This window comes from Coregonus clupeaformis, chromosome 38 (genome assembly GCF_020615455.1).
Source record: "Coregonus clupeaformis isolate EN_2021a chromosome 38, ASM2061545v1, whole genome shotgun sequence".
In the NCBI taxonomy this organism is placed as follows: Eukaryota; Metazoa; Chordata; class Actinopteri; order Salmoniformes; family Salmonidae; genus Coregonus; species Coregonus clupeaformis.
Window position 1 is genome coordinate 3,694,046 of NC_059229.1, and position 22,543 is coordinate 3,716,588.

At 43.7% G+C, this 22,543-nt stretch overlaps 1 protein-coding gene and 1 pseudogene across 1 annotated transcript in view; both read right to left on the reverse strand.

The window, feature by feature from the left end:
• Nucleotides 1–1,783: 1,783 nt before the first annotated feature.
• The window catches only part of LOC123482802 (alpha-2-macroglobulin-like), a 38,915-nt gene continuing 18,155 nt past the window's right edge, over nucleotides 1,784–22,543 (reverse strand). The window contains exon 37 of the mRNA XM_045211717.1: nucleotides 1,784–1,854. The gene's annotated coding sequence lies outside the window, so the exon portion shown is untranslated. The remainder of the gene's footprint in view (nucleotides 1,855–22,543) is intronic.
• LOC123481319 lies at nucleotides 2,177–16,331 on the reverse strand (annotated as a pseudogene).

Consider the following 22,543-nt stretch of genomic DNA (forward strand, 5'->3'; position numbering starts at 1 on the left):
ATATTGTCCTATACAATAATCTGCACTTAAAGTTCTTTGTTCCCAAACCAAATAGCGACCTAACACACTGATGTAATCCTTCTGATCAACCAGAACTAGGATGTGTAGGGGCCAGAGGTCCATTTGGGATTAACAATGGGGAGTGTACCACACCCCTGGGACTCATCGCCAAGTGATTGAGTACCCCCAGGAGACTACAGGGGGTTTGTTGACCACTGCATAACTGGATCCAACTGATTGTCGCAGTTCTAATCAGAGTTTGCGCTTTTGGATAGAATGCACTTTATCATTCTACCCATAAGTGACCACGAAGTGGGTGTGATATGTATCCATAGATCTTTAATATACTGATCAAAAATATAAATGCAACAAGATTTCTACAGTTCAAATAAGGAAACCAGTCAGTTGAAATAAATGAGGCCCTTATCTATGGATTTCACATGACTGGGCAGGGATGCACAGCCATGGGTGGGGCATAGGCCCAGCCAATCAGAAATATTTTCCCCACAAAAAGCCTTTACTAGACAGAAATACTCCAGTTTCATCAGCTGTTCGGGGTGGCTGGTCTCAGACAATCCCCGCAGGTGAAGCAACCGGATGTGGAGTTCCTGGGCTGGCGTGGTTACACGTGGTCTGCGGTTGAGGCGGTTGGTCGTACTGGCAAATTCTCTAAAATGACGTTAGACACAGCTTAATGGTAGAGAAATGAAACATTCAATTCTGGCAACAGCTCGTGGTGGACATTCCTGCAGTCAGCATGACAATTGCACGCTCCTGAAAACTTGAGACATTGTGTTGCGTGACAAAACTGCACATTTTAGAGTGGCCTTATGCCCCAAGCACATGGTGGTACCTGTAATGATCAGTCTCTTTAATCAGCTTCTTGATATGCCCCACCTGTCAGGGTAGATCATCTTGGCAAAGGAGAAATGCTCACTAACAGGGGTGTAAACAAATGTGCACAAATGAGAGAAGCTTTGTTTATGAACATTTCGGGATCTTTTACTTCAGCTCATGAAAATACCAACACTTTACATGTTGCGTTTATTTTCACTGTAGTTTAAGAATTCCTGAGCACTGTCCAATCAAGAGGGCTTGTTACATCTTCTCTGAACATAAAACAGAACATCTGGCAGTCTCACTGCTTTTCAAAAGGTTTTTCACAGCACACTTGTTCATAATCCCAGTATGTTAGCATGCATTACTTTCATATAGTTTAGTGAGTCGTGTCGTCAACAGGGCTCTATAGTACCCGTTGTGTGAGTCTCATGTCGATGGTTCTGTTCATCTAATTGATTTGTGAGGTATGTATGACCACATCTTTCCTGTGGTGTCCACACCATTAGGAGATCATCTAATGGAGATTACAGACAGGACTCATTCCTTTGGAAGATTTGTTTATATAATTTAGTGGTAAATGTTCTGAGCCCATTCCCTGATGAGGAATAAAAAAGAACCTACAGGGGTCCATGACAGACTGCAGAACAAAAAAAGAGAAACCAAAGCTGTGTACAAAATTGAGCGATAACATTTCCACCTTTGTAGAGCTGGCATCCCTGCTTAACAGCAGCTCTCTGAGGTATAGTTGTTAACTGAAACCCCCAATGACATTCTGCTCTGTCCATGAGTTCCCAGTACCCCCTGTGGCAAGGCCAGGTTCCCTCCAGTAGTAGAACCACTGCCACAATATTCACTCTCAGCACTCACTGCTTATCAGTGTGACAATCTTCCAAAACAAACACTCCAGAAAAGGGTTATAATGGCAAAAACTTTATTTCCAGTTATCATTTATTTACTTCAGCACTTGAAAGAGGTCTGAAGGGTTGCAGGTGTGACCTCAATGTCATCTTACATCTGCAGAAGAGCAAATAAATTAAATGTAACAGACCAGCAATTAGATTAAAGAATATAGGCTCCCAAATCATTTATACTCACATGCTATAGTTTATGGGTCAGCTAGAAAACAATTATTCATCACCAATAATTCTAGATTTAAAATAGCTCACCAGCTTGGAACTCCTACTTTGCAAGGGAAGACATATTCGTCTCAGCCTGGTCACCTGTAACCATAGTACATGTAGTCTCAGTAAATGAACACGAAGTTGACCAAAAATGTTACTTAAATCATGGAAAATGATGTTTTGGGGGTGGGTTAGTAAATCAACTTGTTGGCTGGTCAGTAGTCGTAGATCTTGACCACCGTTGGCTTTAGATTCTGTACTGGGAGCTCCTGTAGGATGTCCAGGGTGATGGTGAAAGGAAATAGTGATGTTAACTGTTGGGAGAAAAACACATATTGGTCATTAAATGATCTAAGCAGAAGTTTCATTTCAGCTTTGCTGACATGTCACCACAAGTACATCAATATATATTATTTTGAAATGACACCCATTATATTGCAGAGTGCTATGCGGACCATTTCAAACTGATGGGTGGTTTTCGCCTTCACCTCTGTCAAGTACGTTAACACATGGTCATCTTTGGTATCAACCCGATCCACTTGACTTGAACCCCTCAGCTGTGAAGACAAGCCATTCATATTGCATGGACAAAAACAGTCAGTGTTAGAAAGGGTCACAGATGAGGCAAGACCTCCATGGATAAAGGTCACACAAAAACTCACCCTCCCCAAAGAGTCTGGATCTGGGGAAAACCCAGAGAGCATTTTCAAATTCACTATAATCATATTGGTGGTCAGCTCCTTTCCATGATATCTGTGAAAGCAAAGAGCTGATTGATAAAGTTGGATTTTGACAAGCGCTTGTAATAATCAAATGAATGGATCCTTGGATTATTTTAGCCATAACCTCTACAGGACGGTTGTTGCTAATGTGACTAGAATGATGTTGTAAGTAACTTTCCAGGACAGACATGTCTTATCTGGGCAGAAAGCTTTAAATTCTTGTTAATCTAACTGCACTGTCCAATTTATAGTAGCTATTACAGTGACAAAATACCATGCTATTGTTTGAGGAGAGTGCACAACAACTTCACGCAACTTGGATTATTTTAGCCATAAAGACCAGGCTGCCAGATACATCATCTTATTGTTACTTATCCAAGCCTAGGTATCAACTGGAAGGTCAATAACATCATTCATTTGGGTCAAATCCATTCTGTAAGACACGCGCCAAAATAACACTGAAGTGTCAATGAACACATTTAAAAGAATGCTGTGAATACAAAACGGGTACTTCATTCTTACTGAGACTGGAGTTTCAGCGTGACTCTGGGTCGCAAAGACTTGCTGTTGCAGTCTACCTCTGGAGTCACCTGGATACTGAGCGTTGTGCTTTTGGTAGGAGTAGGGATGTTGTAGTGGAGCGCCACCTGGGAAAGAGAAGAGGAAGTCAGGGAAACCATCCTGTCCAAAAACAAACCTTTATAAGCACAATAAATATTTAATGAACTAGAAATCAAGCCAGAAGAAGCTTCTATGTTTGATCTTTCCAGTAATTTATATTAAAGCGCATCTTGCACCACAGGACTGGGAGGAGAGATGTGTATTCACTGACCTGCACTGAGGCACAAGCGCTGCCCTTCACTTCAATGCTGTACTTCCCTTCTGTGTCCTGCAGCGCCCCTCCTGGTACAGAAGCTTGTTGTTTTGGTTCACATAGAAGAGGTACTGATGCCCACTGGGGAGACTGTACTGTCACTGTGCTGGCTCCTCCTCTACTGAACACCCTGGTGGAGTAGAGAGCCAGGGCCTGGAGGGCCACCACCGTGTCCTAAACAGACCACAGGAAAATCACTTCAAAATTAAAGAGCCCATTTTACAGAAAGGGTTGATTTCTACATGAGTGACCATTTCCCAATTCCATGGCTCTGTATCAGTGGAAGTTAGCCTCACCAGGCTGGACATGAAGAGCACATGCCTGTGGTCTGATAGAAGTCAAAGTAATAATGTCTCTACTAGTGCACAGCACAGGGTGCCATTTCAGACCAATGTGTTTGGGAAGTATACCTGTGTGGAGGAGAAGCCTCCGTAGGCGTTCTGCTGCCTCACCAGCCACCTGACGATGCGGGAAGCGTAGCCCAGGTCAGAGGTAGACAGAGGAGAGGCACTGAGGGACGCCAGTAGAACGTAGGCGCTGATCTCCACCTCAAGGGATGGTGAGGTCTCTGAGGAGGACTGGGACCAGTGCAGGAGACCCCCTGAGGGTCGAGGAGAGCGCACAAGTCAGAATAAGGACTGCTTATTCATCATAATACAAAGTTCTGACCTCCAATTCATTTTATGCCCAAAACAACTCTGACAGTCAGTTCAAAGTGTATTTGTTCTTAAAAACACTTTTACTGGCCGTTTGATTGGGCCTCTCTGGAGTGCCAGACGGGCCGAGGGTTTGCACTTTTAGGAGTAATCGATTGTCCAGGCAAGCTCAATCAAGGCAGCACTAACAGATCTTGGACCAGGATTTAGCTCACCCTCTTGTAATGAGATGGTGTTGAGGTGCTGCAGAAGCTGGGCCCGTGTCTCCATGTCCCCTGCCAGGGTGAAGGTGTAGGCCAGCAGAGCAGTAGTGTAGGTGTTGGACAAATCACTGGTCGAGTTCTTCAGGCAAGACAAGCTGCGGTCCACAACAGGATCCTGGAGCACAGAATAACAGCAGCACATTGAGACACTTCATAGTAGCATATTGAGTCTAATATCAATAGTAGCAGAACTATACCATTCAGATGTGTTCATGGTAAAGCCCATTCTTTGTCATTTCATAGGCTACGTTCAAAGAAATAACAATTCCCCTGTAACTCACTACATTGTATAATCTGTAAGATGTATACAGACTTCATACAGGAAGCTAAATTAGTAGCCTGTAACAACGTTGCTGGAGTGAGAATCAATGTTTATATGGAGTGAGGTTACTTACCGACACTGACATGTCGAGCTCCAGCATTGAAGCAGTGACGTAAGCAGTCAGTGTGACTTCATCCGTCACGCCACCCTATAAAACAATGTCAAAATACTAACTATCTAGCCTGATACAATTGTTGAAATCAAACTTTATGACGGTCTGCAGAAACAGACTAAGTCTAACATCGTTCAGTTTATTAGCAATATAAATACCTTCATTCTGTTGTTAAAGAGTTTCCCCAAAATTCTGAAACAGCCATGTTTGCCTTGTTGACTTTCCAGCCAAGTCTTGGATTGCTCCATTTTTGCCGGGTCAATATAGATGAAAGACCGTGCTTTGCCAAAGGATCTCAAGACAAAAGCAGTCAGCCTGAAGAAATAACTTGATTTAAAAGCAGTCATAATATCCACATAAGATGGTCATAAACATGATTTAAAGCTTCACATTACATAGCCATGGTCTCCCTGCCAGAGACGATGCCATTTGATTGGCCACTACTTCATTGAAACAGACAGTTGTTTACAAGCCAAGTACTCACCAAGTGTTCCCCAAGCCTTGTCCAAACGTGCTGTATGCACCGTCAGCATTCTTGTAGTTCAGCTGCCTTTGGTAACCTGTCGGTGGGTTTTTAGAGTGAACAACCACTTGGTCAATTTTATATAGTCACTGGGTTTGTGCCCCAAATGGCTCTCTATATCAGGGCTCTTCAACCCTGTTCCTGGAGAGATACCCTCATGTAGGTTCTCACTCCAACCCAAGTTGTAATTAACCCCATTCAGCTAATTATTTAAAAAAGGTCAGTTAGAGTAGGGTTGAGTGAAGCCTTACAGGACAGTATCTCTCCAGGAACAGGGTTGAGTCCTGCCCTATATAGTGAACTACTTGAGACAGGAAAATAGTGCACTATGTAAGCAATACGCTGCCATTTGGGACAGAGTGTCAATATTCTACGATCAAATGATTTCAGTGAGAAACCATGTGGAAGTCCCTCCATGTGTTGGGTCAGTGATGTCATCTGTACTGTAGCTCCATCATTTACATGAAACAGGGTCCTAGTCATTAGGGCACACTGGAGAAACCTCTTACTGGACAAATCCAGCCCTGTTTCAGTAAGTTTGTCTATAATAAATATTAGCCAGATTCAAAGAGGGACACTCCTACCACTAGTGAGGAACTTGGTGGCCTTGTCTAGGATGGCTGGGGTGAGCTGCCCTGTGTTCCTCAGGTACTCCAGGATGTAGATATTGGGGGAGAGGAGGGCCATATTCTGCTCTCCACACCCATACGGCATCTGCAACAGTCCATCCAGGTTGTTGAGGGCCCGACCCAGGATGTCCCCTACAGAGAAACAAGGGGATTCTGTAAGACGGTCCTCTTCAGCAAACAGCAGCATTATCACCGCAGAAGGGTTGTCTTCCCACCACTACACCTCTAAACAAACCATAGTTTATTTTACCCAGAACGGTGAGGGAAATTCTATCAGATCCATCCACCACATTCTGGGGGAGTTGCAGTTCCACCTCCTCTGTCAGAGCTTCTCCTGTGGACACAAAGATGATAAGATGAATGGCGAAGAGCACGTCGAACAACCGTGAACATTCATTCATTACTGACCAGTTGGACACAGCAACCAGTTGTAGGTGTCGGTCTTCTCTGTTCCCTCAGCCTGGAGGACAGGAGAGGGATTCTTTTCAGAGGCAGTTACACTAGACAATCTGTGCAACCTAACGGTTAGTTCCCAGCAGCAAACTACATACCGTCACCAGCAGGCTCCGTGTGACTGTGTCAACGCGTCCTCTCTCCGGTACGTTCACAATCTCATGGTCACACGCAGTGTGGGAATGGACAGCCGCTGCACTAACGGACACGTTCAAAACCCCCTACACACATTGGCAGACACCACAGGTTACACAACATCCAACACAGTGACAGTACACAACTCAGGTTGACATCCATTCTGCTGTTTGAACGGTTGACGGGAGACTTACCCAGGACAGAGGGTGCCATTGTCCAACTGAAGGTCTTTCGTCCATTGGCACACAGGCATGAGGAGTAGTGGACGTCATTCAAGGGTGTGAGAGTGTAGTCTGAGGAGAGAGCCGGAGTCACAGAAACCTGCCGAAGAGGAACACTTTGTAAGATAACATGGTCTGACAAAAACAAAATACGATCCTGGTGCAGTGCCGTACCATGATGCACTTGGAGAGGTAGTTGAACACAGTGGCCTTCAGCTCAAAGTGCTCTCCCGGATGACTGAGTAGGGCAGGGTGATCTCCAGGAAAACGGCTGAAAGACCGTCAGCTCCACCAGAGGAGCCAGACCAAAGCCACTGGGGGGCCAGGCAGAAGACCTCCGTCTCCCAGGTGGTGATGGTGTCTGGGACTGTCAGGGGGACGTCTGCTGATCCAGACTCCCTGGAATACAGAGGTTAGAGTTTAAACAGAAAGCCACCAAGTGTCCAATAGAGAGTGGAGTAGGACTGTACCAATTATATGAACACCGTTTCGAATGCATTTAAGCTTTATCTAACCAGGGAGACCCATTGAGGTAAAAGGAGCTCTTTCCTAAGAGAAACCTGGCCTACTCTGTACTACAGTTTAAAGAGGTTCAGGTTCCTAATCTAGCTAAGAGGGTTTTCACCCAAGGCTAGCCTCACTGTGCAGAGCACTTACCCAACTTCCACAAGATCCCAAATCCATGTCTCAGGGAAGAATGTACGGACCGTCTGTATGGGTGGCGGAGGTGTTGGGGCAACTCCACCAGCTATAGCCATTTCAAGTCTAGGACCCGCTGATCCAGGCCCGGCCATAGGTCTGTAAGCTACTAACACAAATCACTGATGCTCTATTATTCTCAAGTTAAAATGGACTGAATGCTTTGCTCAACAGTGAGCGCATGCAGTGTTCTGACCACTTTAACCAGGCTGTGTTAGTAATCCATTTCCCAAGATTCATTGAAGACTTCTAGCAATGAGAATAAGGGTTGGTTAGGACATCTCACCATAGGAGCGATGGTACTGGTTCCCCTGGTAACTGAGGCAGGAAGGTATTCTTATATCCAGATTAGTCGCCAGCTTCAGTCCCAGTGCCTAGAAAATGCCATCAAATTATTTAAAAAGTTTTATTTGTCACTGTACATTGTGTTCTAGCCTCAGGCTATTTTAGCAATGTAACCTGTAAGTTGAACACATCGTAACGGTATGGTGACTGATTCTTCCCAGAGCAATAAAGAGGCTTTGAAGGAATTTACCTGAAAAACTGCATAAGGATCATTTGTCTCCCCAGACTTTCCATCTGGGTACGGCATTATGGATCTCCTTGGTCTTACACGGAAACATGCTACTGAATCTTCAAGCTCGTAGGGAATATAGGTTGTCTCCTTGACTGGTAACAAATCAAATATCTGGAATGGGACAATATGGGAAGGAGTGAAATGACGTTCTTGGGGACCAAACAGAACAGACTGAAACAGGGAGGGACTACTTGGACTAAGAAATAACCTCCATTTTGTTTCCCATTGCCAAACGTCGAGAAAAGTGTCCTGATGAACACAACCCAGAATATTACCTCATTATGTAACAATAGTGAGGTGATTTCCAGTCAATAGAAAGAGGGCCTCAAGCCAGAGAATAAGTCCCATTACCTTTGATAAAAGCACACCAAATGACCAACAGTGAACAGACCCATTCCATGTCTGCTGTGGTCAATGGTTCTTCCCCTGAGGCTGGTTGTATTGCCAGCACCACCAAAACAGTCGGTATGGTGGTAGGACTGTTGTTCACGTCAGTGAGCTCTGTTACCTTATCAGCATCCAGCCTCTTCCCTGGCGCCATGATGCCAACACTCTGGTCCACAGCGCTGAGGCCACAGAGGGAACCGGGCTGGGCAGAGAGATGCAGGGTGTTCTCCTCCCCTGGGACCGCATTGGAGGGGGAGAACTCCACCAACACCTGGCATACACATTATACACTTTTACTGCAGGTATGATACAGTATCTATGTGCATGGAAATAATTGACACTTCATACCCAACATAAAATGAGAACAATGTTTGTGATGTGCACACCTTGTTCCTGAAGCATTTCTCAGTGGGGAAGTTCATGCTGTGGGCGATGACAGTCTCACTGGGTAGCATACTGTACACCAGGAGCTGAACCACCGGCGCCATCTCTGGAACCACTGCCAACTTCAAGGTGACTTCACCCTCAGCTACTGCAACGCAAGAGCAGGTCACACTGCCATCAAGCGCCTTCCAGACAGTTCAGAATCACTTAATGAAACTCACTCACCAGGACTGTCCTGCTGCACAGTAACGTTCTTGTGTCCATGCTGAACTATCACCCCTCTGGATAAGGCCTGGAGAGAAAGGGGGAAACAGTTGTCATCAACTCAGAAAGGAGATGATGCAACCTGGACTCAAGGGGTAGACGTGGTAAACAAATCCAGGACACAGCAATTAGTATGATGTTATGTGGATGTCCATCCATTTCGTATAGGTTACGAGATGTATGATATGTTACGAAGTCCAATTTGCTGTGGCTTATGTTATCTAGGTGGCTAATACTAAGGTTTAGCCTGGATGATTAGGAGTTTGTGTTGTATAGGAACATCCTTTTGAAAAGTGCGAGGCTTGGGCAATGTCTGAAATGATCCTGGTCAAAAGTAGTGCAACTAGGAAATATGGTTCCATTTGGGAGCCACCCTGGGTTTGGAAGTTGTCAACTAGTTCCTGGGTTCTACTCACCAGGTAGAGGACATCCACAGAGCCCTTTGGGACGGTCTCCCCTACGATGGCATAGTGGATGGTGATTGACCCTTCCTCCCCACATGCCAGTGGTTTCTCCATCTTCTGAATAACCAGGGAGCTGGAGGGTTTACTGTCAGGGGCAGCGGGCTGGATCAGTGAGAGTACGTGACGCCCTCTGTTGAAATAGGGGACCCTGTATCCTTGGTACTCCACTTGTGGGGTGTCACTTACCTGTAAAGGAACAAGAGGAGGAGTCTAAAGGACAAATCCTAAATCAACCCCGAGACCCTATGTTCTACATACAGTGGTGATATGAGGGGAGGACAGATGTAAGCAATGGTAACAGATCCACCTTACCCCCTGATAGGCTTGGTGGAAGTTCCACCATGCTAATATTACCAATTCAATCTTCTCAGATCCCCACAAGACCATGATAGGCCTTAGGGTAGCGTTTCCCCCAACTCTGTCCTGGGGACCCCAAGCGGTGCACATTTTGTTTTTTGCTCTAGCACTACACAGCTAATTCAAATTAATCAAATCTTGATAAAGAGTCTGTTATTTGAATCAGCCGTGTAGTGCTATGGCAAAATCAAAACATGCACCCCTTGGGGTCCCCAGGACAGTTAGGGAAAACGCTGGCGTAGGATCAAGGGCTGAGTTGGTCTTGAGCATAAAGAGGCTGTCAAAACCTAGAAGGAATCATACTTACTATGAGGTTAATATTCTCTTTGGGCATACTGGTTGTGTTTAGGGAGAACCTGGCAATACCACGACTGTCCGTGGTTAGGTTCTGTAGTTGTAGATATGAGGACCAGCCCTTCTCCTCCAACAGGTAGACTAACATGTCAGAGATGGGTGTGTTGTTGAAGTGAACAGCATATATCTGAGGAAAAGGGGGGAGTTGTATGAATGAAGTGACGCTACATGTCATTAACTAACACATACTGGTAGTTCAGCAAGCAGGGCAAAGAACAAATGCCCTCCAGAATGCAACAGAAACACTATTTGGACTTACCTTGCCCTCAATAATTGATCCATGCGCATAGATTTGGGGCGTGTCGACAAATGAGAGTTCTCCAATCACATAGGAGAGCGCTATGCGTTTTTCCTCTGACCGTGTAATACCTGTCAAAGGAAAATAAATAATAGGATGGTATATTTCACAATTACCAGAGCCAACACAATGCACAATGGCAGTTCAAAATGCAGAAACTGAATTGCAGTACAGCTTACACAGGATATTATAAACAGACGACAATAAAACAGCATTCTATAAAACAACGCTGTAGCACCAAAGGTCAAACAGCTCATTCTTGCCAATCTTCATAATCTAACGCAGAGTCCCTCCAACTCAGTCCCGGGGTCCCCCGTGGGTGCATGTTTAGGTTTTTTGCCATAGCACTACAGCTGATTCAAATAATCAAAGCGTCATGATGAGTTGGTTATTTGAGTCAGCTGTGTAGTGCTAGGGCAAAAACCAAAACGTGCACCCAGGGTGGGCCCCAGGACAGAGTTTGGGGAAACCCTGATCTAATGAAACATGCACTAGTTATTTCATGTCATTTACTCAATAAAACACATCATTTGACAGCAATGTTACCAATGATTGTGATAATACTAACCTGTCCCCCCCTCCTGTACTTCTGCATGGAAACTAAACACGTCTCCCAGCAATTTCTCTCCTAAATTCTTTGTGAAAATTGCCATGTTGAAGACATAGGAAGCACAGCCAGTTTGGTCCATCTGGGAAAAGCAAGCAGAACCAAACAAGAACAGATTTAAATTAATTCAATCAAACATTAAGATCCAAGTTAAATAAATTAAAATGTAATGTTGGTATAAACAGTCCTACTAATGATCGTTTTATGACAGCATACAGACCTCTATTGACTCTTTGTGGCAGGGAGGTGTGTAATCAGGAACTCCTTGTGGATGTTTCTCATCAATTGTTATCGGTATCACTACATTGTCCCCCAAGAGTCGGCACAACTTTAACCCTGCTTTACCAGGTACAGGCTGTCCATACGTGTACCTGATTTCAATTCATAAGACAAAAGAATCAAACAATTTCCTACGTCGACAATCACCATATTAAAAACCTAATACGAGACAAAGGTTTGTGCATACCTGTAGGCTTAAGTCAAGTGTTCAACAGGCCATGAATCTGGACCCACATTCATAAAGCCACTCAGAAAGGGATCAGTTTGAACTTTTGGATCATAATGAACAAGGTCACATGTCATGGGGGGACCGGATCCTAGAGCAGCAATCCCAATCTGGGATGCTTTATGAATACAGAACCAGCTGTTCATGTAAATGCCACTGTAGCAAACGTTTGAAGTGTCAGGGATTAATAGCAGCAGTTCAGGACATTGAGCAGTAGCATTGTAGGTCTTCAATAATTAGCATGTGTCATTAGTGAAGACCTGGGTTCAAGTAGCTTACATGCATATTGAAGTATTTGTATTTTAAGTCATTATTTGAATTTGAGTATTTTCAAATACATGCCAATACTTTCCAAGTGTTTATCCAAAAATTACTTGTATTTTCAAAGAAAGAATAACCAAATACTTAAATCTTTCACATTTCGAAGTATTAAAATTACTTATTAGAACCCAGGTCTGCATTAGCATAATGCGATTATTAGATTATTACATTTAGTGGAGTTACACATCACCTTGTAACTACAGTGCATTGAAATCTCCGTTAGCGTTTACTCACTTGGCACACACTTCCACTTCATACTCTTCTTGAACAATGCTGATCTCGTTGGTGAGGTTCATTTTGATCTCAAACTTTGGCAGAACTACAGATAAGAGAACAGCAGTCAACTCTAGAATGTTCCAGGATTGTGATGCATTGATTCAACTGCCAGAGACATAACATTACCTAGCATGACAGGTAAGAGAAAAAAGCTCAACCTACCATACTTTTCTACCTTGAAGTTCTGGTATATTTTGTCTTGACCAATCCACACTACAATGGCATAGGATCCTACAGGTGCTTCAGAGTTCAGGGGGTGAGAAAGCTGCAAAATGTTGCCACTGGATGTAGTGTTGAGCCACTGTCCAATCCTGTTCTGATTAACATCCTGTTGGTTCATAGAACAAGATAACAGTATACAGGAGTCAGCTCTTTTCATGACATTTCCATCTGCAACATTGGCCTACTGAAGGGGGCCCAGAACACACAAAGCTGATTGGAAGTATTTAGCTAACTTCCACAGTAGGTGGAAATTAATGACGACCTAGCTAGCGGGTGGAGTCCTAATGTTGCAGTATTTACAGTGACAGTCATCATAAAGTTAGACTTGGAAGGGTCTTACCTCAAGTTCCACAATGTTGTACTGTGAAGGGCAAAGACAAGAGATGGGTTCATGAATAACTCCAAAACATCAGAGGAGCATAACGGTCTACAACTATAGGAACTAGACAGGTGATTGGCTTAGTGGGACTAATGTCAATTTAGTACATGAATTCAGTCTCAGGAAAAGATGATCCCATACATTCCAATCTGACCTATATGAATGGAAACCCCATGTCCTGACTGGTTGATTGCTGTACCTTGTGTTACATAATACTTGATTGCTATGCCCATCACAGTTGTGATACTTCTGTATCCGTATTTTGGTTTGAAATAGTAGACACCGATCTGAAGGAATGTTTTCAATATTACATTTTCAACACTCACCAGCTGATTGACAGGGCTAAAATTGGTATCCAAGGTGACGACTCTAAAATGCACTGTAAAAAGCCGATGACAAGAAAATGAGAATTTTAGAAGCATCATGTCGGACAACTGAAAATTCCAAGGTTTCCAGAAATCCTGGTTGGAGGACTCCCATCCTGATTCCAGGAATCTTTCACCCGGTATTTCTGGAAAACCAGGGAAACTGGTGAAGTAAGGAGAACTTGTCACAGCTACTCTGGATAATATTTTACACTGTTGGTACTAAGGCCCCAATTCAATCAATTGCAGATGAAGGAAAACTGCACTGCGAGTTCTGAATATATTTACACTATCCAATTATGTCCATGAGAGGAACATCTCGTAACATGTGGCATGTCGGTTCAAACTCCGTTCCAGTGTACATATCCTGAGTGACCCCACAGTGGGTTTTCCTGTATCTGCACCCCATTCCTGAATGAAGCTTTTCAGGCGTCCGTTTCCCTCTCCAATGTTCATAAGCCACGCATGACTTGTTAGAACAGAGTGGACAGGACCAGGCACCAAATCAGACTGGGGGAAGATCATTAACGATGATGTGTTCTTTTCTACACAGAAGATCATACAACTATTGCCTGATTATCTTCTGAAGTTCTCAATACCTTCCAATCACTTCAAACCAGACTTCCTTCAGATTGTAATATACGGTCATAGCCCCAAATAAAGAAAGGGAACATGGTGGGGTCATGGAAAGTTGATATCAAAATGGGGTCTGGGGCCCAAAAAGTTTTGGAACTCCTGGAGTAAACCATTCTAGAACATGACATCACCTAATTGTCCTGTTTCTTAGCAACCAGACTAAAGGTGTACTGGCTCTAACATCACCTGTTTGTCCTGGGTTATAGATTGGTTTGTCCGTTTGGATGAATGTCATGGGGCTGTAGGGTTTGATCATGACCTTCCTCTCCTCTGTTGATAGAAACGTGTCACCTCGAACCTCCACCTTGAAGTTTTGCACTTTGTCACTCTTCACATGAGGGGCCTGTCAGGGAGGAAGAGCACAACACTGGTGAACTAATGGACCAACAACATAGGACATTAAAATGTGGTGCCGTGTGGCCCAGTTGGTAAGAGCGTGCCACTAGCAACTTCAAGGTAGAGCATTTAACTCCTGCAGGGATCACATTATGCACTCCCCTTATTGTAAGTTGCTTTGGAGAAGTGTCATATATCAATTGTCTAGATAGTATATAGTAGCATTCAATCAAAACCTGGTACAAATTTGAGCCTGAATCCCAGAAAAGTTATGGTAGGCCACCACATTGATATTTCCCATAAAATAAGCTGGCATTGCACCAAGAAACTAAGAGATTCAAAGCTGAGAAGTCCAGTCCACTCTTATTGGAATGGTTGTGGATGTCCCCCAGTGCTGGGCTGACCTGAAACTGGAAGCAGCGATGAAACTCTTGGTCAGAACGCTTGTGGAGAAGTATATTGTTCTGCTCGTCGGCCATCAGAGATATGGTCATGACCAGGGTCTCGTTGGGCTGCAGAAGGCTGGCACAAAGCTTGGCCTCTGAGCCTGCCTGGATCACTGCAGGAATGGCTACCATATAAACCCTACAGAGAACACAGGAAAATCACTACCTAATGAGATGATACCTCTAAACACAAACCTAGGTGAAAAATACTGTGGAGATAAAGATCTGCAGAAAAGTTGCTCTAAATCTGCTCCAACAGAGAGAGTGTTAAACCAAGACGAGAGACTTAAGTGTGATGACTAAATTCTAACTTCTGTGACCGCAGATTTACTTACGGTCCTGCAGTTTCTTGACAGACACAAATCCAGTGAATGCAGGCAAAGAGTATCCATCTCCAAACCTGAAGCCCAGGAAGAACCATGACTAAAGGAGAAAAATAAACCAAGTCAGTTATGACTCTGTATTCCTACTGGGAAGACCTCCCTACTGCACTGCCTAGAGGTTGTCTAGCTGGGATACAGATTGTCAATTGACTTTAACTATAAGGTAAAGAGAATTAGGTTAAGGTTAAGAAATTGTTAGCTAATAAAATAAAAATCTACCAGGGGAGGTGGTACTTAACAATAAGATCTGAAATTATTTCCTGGGGGATGCAAAACATCCATTCCTTATCAGAACTGTCCATCCACTGATATACAGACAGAAGCATCCCCAAACAGGCACCAACCTGGTCTCAGAGCATTTTGTATTATTCTGTATGTAAACCCAAAACTCTCCATTAGGTATGTTACATTTCGTATGGTATGTATTACATTTGTGGATGTCAGTCATCCATTTCGTATGGTATGTTACAAATTACAAGTCGTACGATATGTTACAAACTTGCCTAATGTACAACATCTTACAAATTCCAATTTGTTGTGGCCAACGTTCACTAGATAGCCTAGATAATGTTAGCTAAGCATTAGGGGTTAAGTATGTCCAAAGTAGCTAAACAGTAGTAAGTAGTTGAAGTTGCTTATTACCCAAAATGTTAAAGTCGTCAGCGTTATACGCCCACCCCAAACATTAACTATTTTGGTTTTGGCTTAAGTAACGGTCGGTCTTATGTAACAGTACCAAACATAACATACTACACTACAGTGTCCCGGATTTACATTTACTAAGTTACATCTAGTCCATGAGACCAGGCTGTAGACACAGGTCGGTAAAAATGCTCAATTGCATTTAGGTTATTGTTTTACTTATATATCGGTCTAGAAACTGGGCGCCAAACACAGATTGCAGATGTTTGTCTAGCGTGCACATACATAAGCAATTCTGTTGCTAAACCCTTTTGGATTGCATTTGGTATAGCCTGTAAAAGACCAGATGCAAGTAGAAATGTTAGGCACTAACTTTTTAAAAGTTAATCGCCGACCTGTTGTTATAGGTATACGATTGCGCAACAAATTGACATAACACCCGTGGCCTAGGCATACTCACCACCGCGGATTGTTTGTGGACTCAGTAGAAAGGAAGTACAGACTGTCGGTCACGTCCCTATAAATATCCTTAGTTCCGGACTTTTTTCTAATTACTAAACGCTCGCACCTGCTGGATATTCAGGGGGTTCGATTAGACTGAACGACCATTTCAAATGCCGGATCATATTGTCAACAGGCAGCATGGTGCATAGTTCATGAACATAGGCCTACAACATGTTTTTCCATAAAATGTTTGAATTTTCAAACACTTGGAAGGCAGCTGAAGCACATATGGGGATTTTATCACGACCAAACACTTAGGCCTATGCATATGAAAACTCAGAATCCTAAATCATTACTCTGCATGCTTGACCAAGATCACTTTGTTTTGAGTCAATTTCATCTGCTTTTAAAGGGGTACCTGGCTCATGCCCCAGAGGCATCCCGGCCACTTTTCAGCCACGGCAAACTCCTCCCACCGGGGTAACGTGGGCCAGATAATTTAATCCCCTCCCATCACGCCATTAAACTCTGTAGTCACCATTGGCCTCATGGTAAAATCCCTGAGCAGTTTCCTTCCTCTCCGGCAACTGAGTTGGGAAGGACGCCTGTATCTTTGTAGTGACTGGGTGTATTAACACACCATCCAAAGTGCAATGAATAACTTCACCATGTTGAAAGGGATATTCAGTGTCTGCTTTTTTATTTTTACCCATCTACCTACAGTTGGGAAAATAAGTATTTAGTCAGCCACCAATTGTGCAAGTTCTCCCACTTAAAAAGATGAGAGAGGCCTGCAATTTTCATCATAGGTACACGTCAACTATGACAGACAAAATGAGAAGAAAAAAAATCAAGAAAATCACATTGTAGGATTTTTAATGAATTTATTTGCAAATTATGGTGGAAAATAAGTATTTGGTCAATAACAAAAGTTTCTCAATACTTTGTTATATACCCTTTGTTGGCAATGACACAGGTCAAACGTTTTCTGTAAGTCTTCACAAGGTTTTCACACACTGTTGCTGGTATTTTGGCCCATTCCTCCATGCAGATCTCCTCTAGAGCAGTGATGTTTTGGGGCTGTCGCTGGGCAACACGGACTTTCAACTCCCCTCCAAAGATTTTCTATGGGGTTGAGATCTGGAGACTGGCTAGGCCACTCCAGGACCTTGAAATGCTTCTTACGAAGCCACTCCTTCGTTGCCCGGGCGGTGTGTTTGGGATCATTGTCATGCTGAAAGACCCAGCCACGTTTCATCTTCAATGCCCTTGCTGATGGAAGGAGGTTTTCACTCAAAATCTCACGATACATGGCCACATTCATTCTTTCCTTTACACGGATCAGTCGTCCTGGTCCCTTTGCAGAAAAACAGCCCCAAAGCATGATGTTTCCACCCCCATGCTTCACAGTAGGTATGGTGTTCTTTGGATGCAACTCAGCATTCTTTGTCCTCCAAACACGACGAGTTGAGTTTTTACCAAAAGTTCTATTTTGGTTTCATCTGACCATATGACATTCTCCCAATCCTCTTCTGGATCATCCAAATGCACTCTAGCAAACTTCAGACAGGCCTGGACATGTACTGGCTTAAGCAGGGGGACACGGTCTGGCACTGCAGGATTTGAGTCCCTGGCGGCGTAGTGTGTTACTGATGGTAGGCTTTGTTACTTTGGTCCCAGCTCGCTGCAGGTCATTCACTAGGTCCCCCCGTGTGGTTCTGGGATTTTTGCTCACCGTTCTTGTGATCATTTTGACCCCACGGGGTGAGATCTTGCGTGGAGCCCCAGATCGAGGGAGATTGTCAGTGGTCTTGTATGTCTTCCATTTCCTAATAATTGCTTCCACAGTTGATTTCTTCAAACCAAGCTGCTTACCTATTGCAGATTCAGTCTTCCCAGCCTGGTGCAGGTCTACAATTTTGTTTCTGGTGTCCTTTGACAGCTCTTTGGTCTTGGCCATAGTGGAGTTTGGAGTGTGACTGTTTGAGGTTGTGGACAGGTGTCTTTTATACTGATAACAAGTTCAAACAGGTGCCATTAATACAGGTAACGAGTGGAGGACAGAGGAGCCTCTTAAAGAAGAAGTTACAGGTCTGTGAGAGCCAGAAATCTTGCTTGTTTGTAGGTGACCAAATACTTATTTTCCACCATAATTTGCAAATAATTTCATTAAAAATCCTACAATGTGATTTTCTAGATTATTTTTTCTCAATTTGTCTGTCACAGTTGACGTGTACCTATGATGAAAATTACAGGCCTCTCTCATCAATTTAAGTGGGAGAACTTGCACAATTGGTGGCTGATAAATACTTTTTTCCCCCACTGTACTCATCTGCCCTTCTTTGTGAGGCATTGGAAAACCTCCCTAGTTTTTGTGGTTGAATCTGTGTTTGAAATTCACTGCTCGACTGAGGACCTTACAGATAATTGTGGGGTACAGAGATGAGGTAGTGCAATTTATTACATTTACATTTTAGTCATTTAGCAGACGCTCTTATCCAGAGCGACTTACAGTAGCGAGTGCATACATTTTCATTCGTACTGGTCCCCCATGGGAATCGAATCCACAACCCTGGCGTTGCAAGTGCAATGCTCTACCAACTGAGCCGGACGGGTATATATAATCATGAGCCTTAAAAATACTTGACATTTTGCAAAACAATTTGCCTTAACCTTATGCACATCTTTTTCAAAGACATTCTATAGCTCTACATGCAGTGTACTGTAAGAAATACTATAGGACTGTTACATTTTACTCCAGCTATTTAACCTTCACCAGAAAAGCCTTCTGTTAAATCAAGTACTGATTTCCTATAAGTCAACTACAATGTGTGTACTTCAAAATGTCTCTTCAAATAAATAATCTCGTGATACCTGTCAGAATTAAATGAATGGGTGGACGGGATAAGTCTCCATCTCAGGAGTGGATTGAGTGTTGCTCCAGAGATTGTAGTGCATCAGCACTTGTAGCTTGTGAGGAAGTGGTTCAGTAGGTTTGTTGCATAACAAGTGCTTGCTAGAATTGTCAATGAGACATGAAATCCATATCATTTATCTCTCAGCTCCTCGCTGATGACCATAGCCAGTCTTCAATTTAGGCTTGCCATAACAAAGATGTTGAATACTTATTGACAAGACATTTCAGCTTTTTATAAATAAATAACAATTCTAGCCAGTGATAAAAAAAAACTACTCAATTTAATCCAATTTAAATTCAGGCTGTAACACAACATGTGGAAAAAGTCAACGGGTGTGAAAACTTTCTGAAGGCACACACACTCTTACTGCACCATGTCTTCCTTTGAACATGAGTATGAAAAAAACCTTGACATGCCTTCTCCCCCTACCCCCTCCTCCAGACCAAGGTGAAGTTCCTTGACATGCCTTCTCCCCTACCCCCTCCTCCAGACCAAGGTGAAGTTCCTTGACATGCCTTCTCCCCTACCCCCCTCCTCCAGACCAAGGTGAAGTTCCTTGACATGCCTTCTCCCCTACCCCCTCCTCCAGACCAAGGTGAAGTTCCTTGACATGCCTTCTCCCCTACCCCCCTCCTCCAGACCAAGGTGAAGATCCTGAAGCAGACGTCGGTGATGCTCCAGAGGGTTTCTAGGACACTTGAAAAAGGAGAGCCTCACACTCTAGGAGCTCAGATGTAATAATTTACTAACCATCAGTGACAACACCACTTCCTGTCCCTCTGACCTATAAGGTCACTCATTAACCAGTCACTGACCAATCAGATCCTTTACAGCAGGAAAGGAAAACATTTGGTGAAGACTGGGATGGTGATGTTGATCGATGATGATCTTCCTCTCTCACAGGGATCTATGGAGTGAGATCAACTGTTTGCTGGTGGGGTTTGGTCAACAGGTGTGTCTACCTGTCAATCCTCTCTGCTCTGTGTGTCTGAACCAGCACAGCTGCCCCTCCGCCCACCAAGCCTCCCCAGCCAAGAGGCCTAAAGCTGGGTCACCTCGCTCCCCTAAGACCTCCAGGATGAAGCTGGAGCCTGGTTCTTTTGGTTTGGGGTTATCAGCCCCCTCCTCCTCAGCCACACTGGTCAAAGAGGAACCTCTGGCTACCCCCATCTCCCCTCCTCTGCTGCCCAGAAAAAGGAAGTCCAAAACATTCTCTACATGATACGACAGAAGGGGATGGCATCCCTATAGATACTGTCCCAATTCTCTCTTCATCCTCCCAAAGTGTACACTTGTCACTTCCCTTGACTGATTTGAAATGACTGGTACAAGAAATATGTTGGTAACTCCACTAGCCCAGTGGTATTCAAACTTTTTTTGAACACCATTTTTTCAGACAGAATATCTTTGGACCCCATTTATTTTGCCAGAATTTCTCGCGACCCCACCCCAAAATAACCTTAATCGGTACATTTTGATTTTTACATTAACTATTAACCAATTCATTATACAGTTGAAGTCAGAGGTTGTCATACACCTTAGCCAAATACATTTAAACTCTGTTTTTCACAATTCCTGATATTTAATCCTAGTAAAAATTCCCTGTCTTAGGTCAGTTAGGATCACCACTTTATTTTAAGAATGTGAAATGTCAGAATAATAGTAGAGAGAATGATTTATTTCAGCTTTTATTTCTTTCATCACATTCTCAGTGGGTCAGAAGTTTACATACATTCAATTAGTATTTGGTAGCATTGCCTTTCAATTGTTTAACTTGGGTCAAACGTTTTGGGTAGCCTTCCACAAGCTTCTCACAATAAGTTGGGTGAATTTTGGCCCATTCCTCGTGACGGAACTGGTGTAACTGAGTCAGGTTTGTAGGCCTCCTTGCTCGCACACACTTTTTCAGTTGGGCCCACACATTTTCTATAGGATTGAGGTCAGGGCTTTGCGGTGGCCACTCCAATACCTTGACTTCGTTGTCCTTAAGCCATATTGCCACAACTTTGGAAGTATGCTTGGGGTCATTGTCCATTTGGAAGACCCATTTGCGACCATGCTTTAACTTCCTGACTGATGTCTTGAGATGTTGCTTCAATATATCCACATAATTTTCCTTCCTCATGATGCCATCTATTTTGTGAAGTGCACCAGTCCCTCCTGCAGCAAAGCACCCCCACAGCATGATGCTGCCACCCCCGTGCTTCACGGTTGGGATTGTGTTCTTCAGCTTGCGAGCATCCCCCTTTTTCCTCCAAACATAACCATGGTCATTATGGCCAAACAGTTCTATTTTTGTTTCATCAGACGAGAGGAAATTTCTCCAAAAAGTATGATCTTCAAATCAAATTGTATTTGTCACATACACGTGTTTAGCAGATGTTATAGCGGGTGTAGTGAAATGCTTGTACTTCTAGCTCTGACAGTGCAGTTATATCTAACAAGTAATATCTAACAATTCACAACATATACCTAATACACACAAAACCAGTAAGGAATGGAATTTAAGAAAATATACATATATGGACAAGCAATTACAGAGCGGCATGGACTAAGATACAGTAGAATATTATAGAATAGAATGCAGTATATACATATGAGATGAGTAGTGCAAGATATGTAAACATTATTAAAAAGTGACTAGTGTTCCATTTCTTAAAGTGGCCAGGGATTTCAATAGGCAGCAGCAGCCTCTACTGTGCCAGTGATGGCTATTTAACAGTCTGATGGCCTTGAGATAGAAGCTGTTTTTCATTCTCTCAGTCCCAGCTTTGGTGCACCTGTACTGACCTCGCCTTCTGGATGACAGTGGGGTGAACAGGCAGTGGCTCGGGTGGTTGATGTCCTTGAGGATCTTTTTGGCCTTCCTGTGACATCGGGTATAGATCTTGGAAGGCCGGTAGTTTGCCCCCGATAATGCGTTTGGCAGACACCCTCTGGAGAGCCCTGCGGTTGAGGGCGGTGCAGTTGCCGTACCAGGTGGTGATACAGCCCGACAGGATGCTCTCAATTGTGCATCTGTAAAAGTATGTGAGGGTTTTAGGTGCCAAGCCGAATTCCTTCAGCCTCCTGAGGTTGAAGAGGCTCTGTTGCGCCTTCTTCACCAGACTGTCTGCGTGGGTGGACCATTTCAGTTTGTCGGTGTTGTGTACGCCATGGAACTTGAAGCTTTCCACCTTCTCCACTGCGGTCCCGTCGATGTGGATAGGGGGGTGCACCCTCTGCTGTTTCCTGAAGTCCGCGATCATCTCCTTTGTTTTGTTGACGTTGAGTGAGAGTTTATTTTCCTGGCACCACACTCCCAGAGCCCTCACCTCCTCCCTGTAGGCGGTCTCGTCATTGTTGGTAATCAAGCCTACTACTGTTGTGTCGTCTGCAAACTTGATGATTGAGTTGGAGGCGTGCTTG